Source organism: Peromyscus maniculatus, chromosome 2 (genome assembly GCF_049852395.1).
Source record: "Peromyscus maniculatus bairdii isolate BWxNUB_F1_BW_parent chromosome 2, HU_Pman_BW_mat_3.1, whole genome shotgun sequence".
In the NCBI taxonomy this organism is placed as follows: Eukaryota; Metazoa; Chordata; class Mammalia; order Rodentia; family Cricetidae; genus Peromyscus; species Peromyscus maniculatus.
In genome coordinates this window covers 142089153-142095973 of record NC_134853.1, presented here as the reverse complement: position 1 = coordinate 142095973, position 6821 = coordinate 142089153, and positions in this window count along the sequence as shown.

Sequence of the window (6821 nt, the reverse complement as noted above, 5' to 3'; positions counted from 1 at the left end):
TCGGGGAGCTGGAGGATGGGTGGCCAAGCCTGATAATCAGAGCTGCCAGGACACAGGCTCTGAGTTTGATAACTGCAGTAACAGCTGTCAAGCCAGCCTGGAGGAAAGACACATTTTGAGTGGCAGCCATTGGCAGCAAGATGACCCCGAATGGAGAGCAAAAAGTTGGCCGGCCCCAAACAGCTTCTAGAATTGCTTTGTTCCAGGGAGTTTTTAAAGCCTCCTGCTTTAGCCAGCACCGTCTGTTCCGCTGGGTAAAGCAGGGAAATGAGTGTTTGGACTTCGTTTGGGATGTTTTAGGAAGCTTGAGCCTTCCCATATCTTTCCCCGGCCAGGCTTTGCCTTTCCTTTAGGTTGGAGCTCTTTGTGTACTTTGGGTTCTTTTTAAATGATTTTGGTGACTGACACTTGGTGATTGGCTTTATCTTTCCTGGTTCATCTGAGCCACTTCAGTTCTGTACGGCTACATTTGGGCTAGTATGCCATTTGTGTGATGGGCCTTAAACCATCTGGGTGTCTGGTATGGGAGAGAAGGTTGGGGAGGTCAGCTGGGAGCACTGTGCTTCTCCCAGTCACCATGTCGGATCACTGGCCTGCCTCGGAAGACACTGGTGACTCTAAGCTGGCCAAATCTCAGACTGAAAAACTCAGACCCCTCCCCCTGCAGCTCTCGCCCTGAAATGGAGTGTTAAGAAGTCATGTTGTGCTATGAATTTTTTTTTTTTTTTTACATCCTCTAACTCATGGTCCTACCCTGTACCTGGCTCTTTCATGCTAAGGAAGGCTATCCCAGACTAAATAGTCAGGTAGGCTATCCTAGACTAAATCACATGGTGTGAAACTTACCACCACCCACTTTGGGAGGATTTCTCACAGCTCTTTCTGCAACACCCCACCATCCTGTCCACAATAACTCTCTTGTTTTAAGCTATCTTTTCATGGTGCTCCACTTAAGTTTTGAAGGGCAGCCTCTCCTTTCCTGTAAGGCCTGGCATGTCCTCTGATATATCATGCTGCTTCTTTGCCATGGAGGCCCTTTCTCCCAATTAAGCTCATTCCTGAAGGGTAATTTTGTGGCCACTGCTTTCCCAACCCAATCGAGAAATGAGAATGAAATTGAGGACATTTCTGTTGCAGGTATGTAAACATGAAAAATATTAAGCATACTCCCTTGGTGCCCCCTAGAAAAAATTCTAGCTGACTAGCCTTTGGTAATTCATGATTGTTTCTAAAGCAATATGGGGCCAAGCCAATCATCCCCACAAGTAACTTACTACTAAACAGGCCACTTGATTTGTGAATTTTTCTTTCTCTGCGTACTAAAATTATCATTCTTAGTGTGCCTGTTTAAAAGGTGTGTGTGTGTGTAAGCATGTATAAATGTGAGTATTTGGGAGGCATTTTTTGGACTGTTAATAAATTGCAGCTACTGCCTCTGTATTTTTCTCTCTCTAAAACTGTGATGAGCTAAAATGGGTGAATTTAGAGTATTTGACTTTGAAACTAAAATAAAAACAAGTTTGAAAGAATTTTACTTCAAGCAGGCCTATCTAAAATTTTATCTAGTTGGAATATTGTTTTTGTACATGTTTCTTTGTGAAATGGGTTGGGTCTGGTGCTGATAATTCTGGAAACTAAGGCTGAAAAAACAAACCCTATGGGATTTACAGGATCCTATAAATGTAAAGGTGCTTAAACTGTTAAAAAAAAAAAAGGGGGGGGATGGATTTTAGTAAATACTCAGACACTCTCTAAACTTTTTTTCCTAAACTTACTTTTGCTAGGAAAAGTTAAAATAAAGTTGAATTGTAGATGGGCCTATATGCAGAGATCCCTTTACATGATTTCCCAGCTTTGGTCTACATGAAATATGCATACAATTTGTCAGTGTTAAAAGGGATAACTGTCCAATTCAGATCATTGCTAATAGTGTCATTTGTGTTAACTGTAAGATATTTGGGTATTGTCACTAGGGAACGGGGGTTCCCTTTTGTGGCTTGCTAGTTTCCTTGATAAAGAATTTTAAAATGGACTTGGAAGGAATTAAGGACTGTTTTATTCTAGTTTGAGAGAAAATGACAAATCAGGCAAGCCAGAAAGGAGGGGCTAGACGAGGAAAGAAAAGACATGCCTTCTGAGTCAGGAGTCAGGCGCAGTGACGGGGAGCTGGAGGGATTCTGTATGGGGGTGGTACCCTTCAGAAGGAAGGAGAATGCCCAGAGTAGGGCAGGCATGCTTAGGACTTGGGCTGCTGTCCAAAGAAGAGACTAAGTGGGCATGGTATCTGCCAATTGTTAGACATTTTGAGTTATCACTGAGAGAAAGAGACAAGGGCTAGAGAGACAATTCAGTGGGTAAGAACACTGGCCAACTGTGGTAACATATGCCTTTAATCTCAGTACTTAGAAGACAGAAGCAGGTGGATATCTATGAGTTCAAGACCAGCCTGGTCTGCATAGTGAGTTCCAGGACAGTCAGGGCCATGTAGAGAGACCCTGTCTTTTTTTTTTTTTTAAAAAAAAAAAAAAAAAAAAAAAAAGCATTAGCTGTTGTTCTAGAGGACCCAGTAGTTTTGGCTCCCAGCATCCATATGGCAACATCTATAATTCTAGTTCCAGGGAATCCAGTGCCCTCTGCTGGTCTCTGTGGGCACTAGACATGCACATTGTGCACAGAAATACAAGCACACAAAACATCCATACACTACCAAGTAACTTAAAATAAAAAAAGAAAGAAAAGAAAAAAAGAAGAGGCAAAGGGAACTGCTAAAATCTATAAACAACTACAAAGGGAAGAGAAGACAGTGTGTGACGTTACACTATTAGAGACAGGGAAGAGAGGACAGTGTGTGACGTTACACTAGAGGCAGATTAGAATGCCATGCCCATTCAGGACAAGAGGTAAAAGTCAGATTGTATTCTTTGACTGAGACAAAGACTCTTTGTCTTGCTTGGCCACAATAAAGCCTTGATATCATCACCCTCCTTTTCACATGGTATTTTCAATCTTTCTCTATCCTGGAGATCACTATGTAGACCAGGTTTGAACTCACAGCGATCCTCCTGCCTCTGCCTTCCCAATGCTGGCATTAAGGGCATTCTCCACCATGCCTAACAAGGTATTTTGAACATTGAGGGACAGTTAAAGTGATTCATCTCCCTATTTGTTCCCAAGGAAATTCAAGACAGGATCCATCCTCAGTGGCCTCCACATCTGCTAATGCTGGTCCCTTGTCTAGCTACCTAATGATTGGTGTGTGTGTGTGTGTGTGTGTGTGTGTGTGTGTGTGTGTGTGTGTGTGTGTGTGTATTGTAAATGTTATCTGCCAAAACTTGAAGAGCAATGTTGGCTTCAGGGTCCTTGATCATTATGCTCAAAATTCATGTTTAAAAACAGAAAATGTTTCTATGGCATATGTCATGAAATGCTGTATAATGCTGACATGTAGAACATGCTATTAAATGTTTTCTTCCTTGACTCTAGTCACAGCTTTTTTCCTGTAGGAAACTGTGATGCTGTGTCCTCTCTGGGTTCAGTATTATTATTATCATTATTATTATTTTATATTTTATTTTATTATTTTGGTTTTTTTTGAAGACAAGGTTTCTCTGTGTATTCTTGGCTGTCCTGGACTCACTCTGTAGTCCACCAGCCTGGCCTTGAACTCAAGAGATCTGCCTGTCTCTGCCTCTCAAGTGCTGGGATTAAAGGTGTTCACCACCATCACCCAGTGGGTTCAGTATTCTTAAACATTTATATGAGATATATGGAAAGCCTTACTAAAGAGGAGCTAATACTATTTTTGTTTGTTTGTTGAGATAGGGTCTCACTATGTAAACCAGGCTGGCCTTGAACTCACAGACATCTGCCTCTACATGCCTCCTGATGCTGGGATTAAGAGTGTGCACCATCACATCTGGCATGGGAGTGCTAATATTTTTTAAAGGACAAAAAGCATTTCTAAAAATAAAGTTCATATTCTCTATTCTCTGTCCTCTGTTTTGATTTAAACATCCATGGTGTGATTTAAATTCATTTGTCCTGCCGGGTGGTGGTGGTGCATGCTTTTAATCCCAGCACTTGAAAGGACACATAAACAGACACACATACATTCTCCCATGAATGTGTACCCACACAGGAGCAAGCAAGTGGTGACAGAGAGACTCCCTATGGAAACATGAGGGAGGCAGAGGCAGGTAGATCTCTGTGAGTTCAAGGCCAGCCTGGGCTACAGAGTGAGTTCCAGGAAAGGTGCAAAGCTACACAGAGAAACCCTGTCTCGAAAATAAATAAATAAATAAATAAATAAATAAATAAATAAATAAATAAATAAATAAATAAATGTAGTTGTCCTTTTAAAAGCAGGCAGTGAGCAGATGTGGAAATAGCTTGTGATCTCACCTTCCCTTTGCCACAATTTCTTTCAAATAAATATATTCTGGAATCTAGAAACAGTTTGTATGGGTAAGAAAAACGAAGACTTCCTTACAGATCAAATGAGCCAGGGTCTCTAAGATTGCTACATTTTCTTTCCTGGAAGCCTCTCCAAACTGGGTTCAAACACCACTAGGCCCACGAAGAAGACATCGAGTTAGCTCCCCACAGGAATGAAGGGCAGGGATTGTGGTGATGTAGCACGTGTGGCCATTCCACTGGTTAGATGAGGAAGACATGATCACCTCCTAAGCATAGGAAGGAATTGATCCCTGGGACCCATATGGTAGCAGGAGAGAACTGACTCCCAAAAGTTGTGCTCTGACTTCCACAAGCCATCCATGGCATACATACACTACACACACACACACACACACACACACACACACACACACACACGGTGGAGGGATGGAGAGAAATTTAATTATGTAATTTTTTTTTTTTTTGGAACTAGTTTGGGGCTGGAGAGATGGCAAAGTAGTTAAGAGCACTTACTGTTCTTCCCAAGGACTCGGGTTGAATTCTCAGCACCCACATGGCAGCTCACAGCTATCTCTACCTCCAATTCCAGGAGATATGATGCCTTCTAGCCTCTTGAGGGTACCAGGCACACACATGGTACACATATATACACGCAGGCAAAACACTCATAAATTTACCTAAAAAATAAAATTGGAACTGGTGTGATTCCCAGAGCTTAAAAAAAGAAGCAACTGGCTCTTTTGTTCCAGGGCATGACCACCACATAAACTACAGGGCAGGGAGGCATGACCTTTGGAGGAAACAGAATATTCAGGGCAGATGGAGGCTTTGTTTTAGAGAGCAAAAAGGCACCAGAGGTAATCAGAGGTCTGCTTTGTGAGACTGTGGCATGATTTGGATTCCACAAGCCTACCTGGCCACAAACAGGATCTCAAATAGACTGGATGTTCAGTCCCACCTCCCCTCCACTGTACCTGAAGGAGGGCTCTAAACACTCACCATGAAGTTCAGTTGCCATGGACTATACTGTTATCCCAGACTTTGATCCAGGTTCAGAACAGCCCTTCCTTAAGTGACTTGAGCCCCTTTGAAATTCTCTGTGGAAGGCCCTCTCTCTAATGACTTGTGTTCTGTGAGGAAACATAAGCCTGATAAAACAGGTGCCCTCACTGGTCCACTTCAGCGGTCCCTCCACCATCTCTGAGAGGCACAGCTATGTGAGTGAAAAGCCCCTTGACCTTGGAATCTGATATTGACAAAGTCCTTTCCTTCATTATCCCCATCTCTATATTCAGACTAGGAAGGCCACACACTGTGACCCTGTCCACTCCATCATCACTAGATCAGCAGACATGACTCCCAGATTCATTATTCTAGGGTCAATAGTCATCCAGACCCAAAGATATCAAACCAGACAACCAAGAATTGTGATCCAGATATGCCCTATGTTCTACACCTATGAGCATAACCAGGGATTAAAATCCCTCTTCAAGAAGATAGGTAAGTGCCTAGATCTTAAACAGAAAGCATAGAAAAGCCTTGCTTTGAGTGTTGATCTTTAAAAAAAAAATGTATCTTACATATATGGGTGTTTTGTATGCATGTATATGTGTGTACCAAGTGTGTGCCTGATCCCAATGAGGATGTCAGATCCCCTGGAACTGGAATTATGGACAGTTGTGAGCTGCCATGTGGGTACCGGGAATCAAACCCGAGTCCTCTACAAGAACAAGAGCTCTTAACCGGTGAGTCATCTCTCTAGCCCAAGAAATGTTGACCTTTTCCTTTTTTTCTTTCTTTCTTTCTTTCTTTCTTTCTTTCTTTCTTTCTTTCTTTCTTTCTTTCTTTCTTTCTTTCTTTCTTTCTTTCTTTCTTTCTTTCTTTCTTTCTTTTTTTTTTTTTGCCAGGGTTTCTCTGTGTAGTTTTGGTTTCTATTCTAGATCTCACTCTGTAGACCAGGCTGGCCTCAAACTCACAGAGATCTGCCTGGCTCTGCCTCCCAAGTGCTGGGATTAAAGGTGTGCACCACCACCACCCGGCAATAAATTTATATATATTATATATTTTAAGATTTATTTATTTATTATGTATATGGTGTTCTGCCTGTGTGTATGCCTACAAGCCAGAAGAGGGCACTAGAGCTCAATATAGATGGTTATGAGCCACCATGTGGTTGGTGGGAATTGAACCCCGGGTCCTCTGGAAGAACAGCCAGTGCTCTTAACCTCTGAACGATCTCTCTCCAGCCCATGACCTTTTTCTCATTTTCTTACCCCTACCTTATGGCTTCATCTGCTACATCTTCAATCCTGTAGCTCCTTGGTGTGGATAACTACTTCAAATAGGATTGAGGAGATTTTTACTTGGGGCTTATCTTGTGGATTGCCTAGATTTGCTCTATCTGT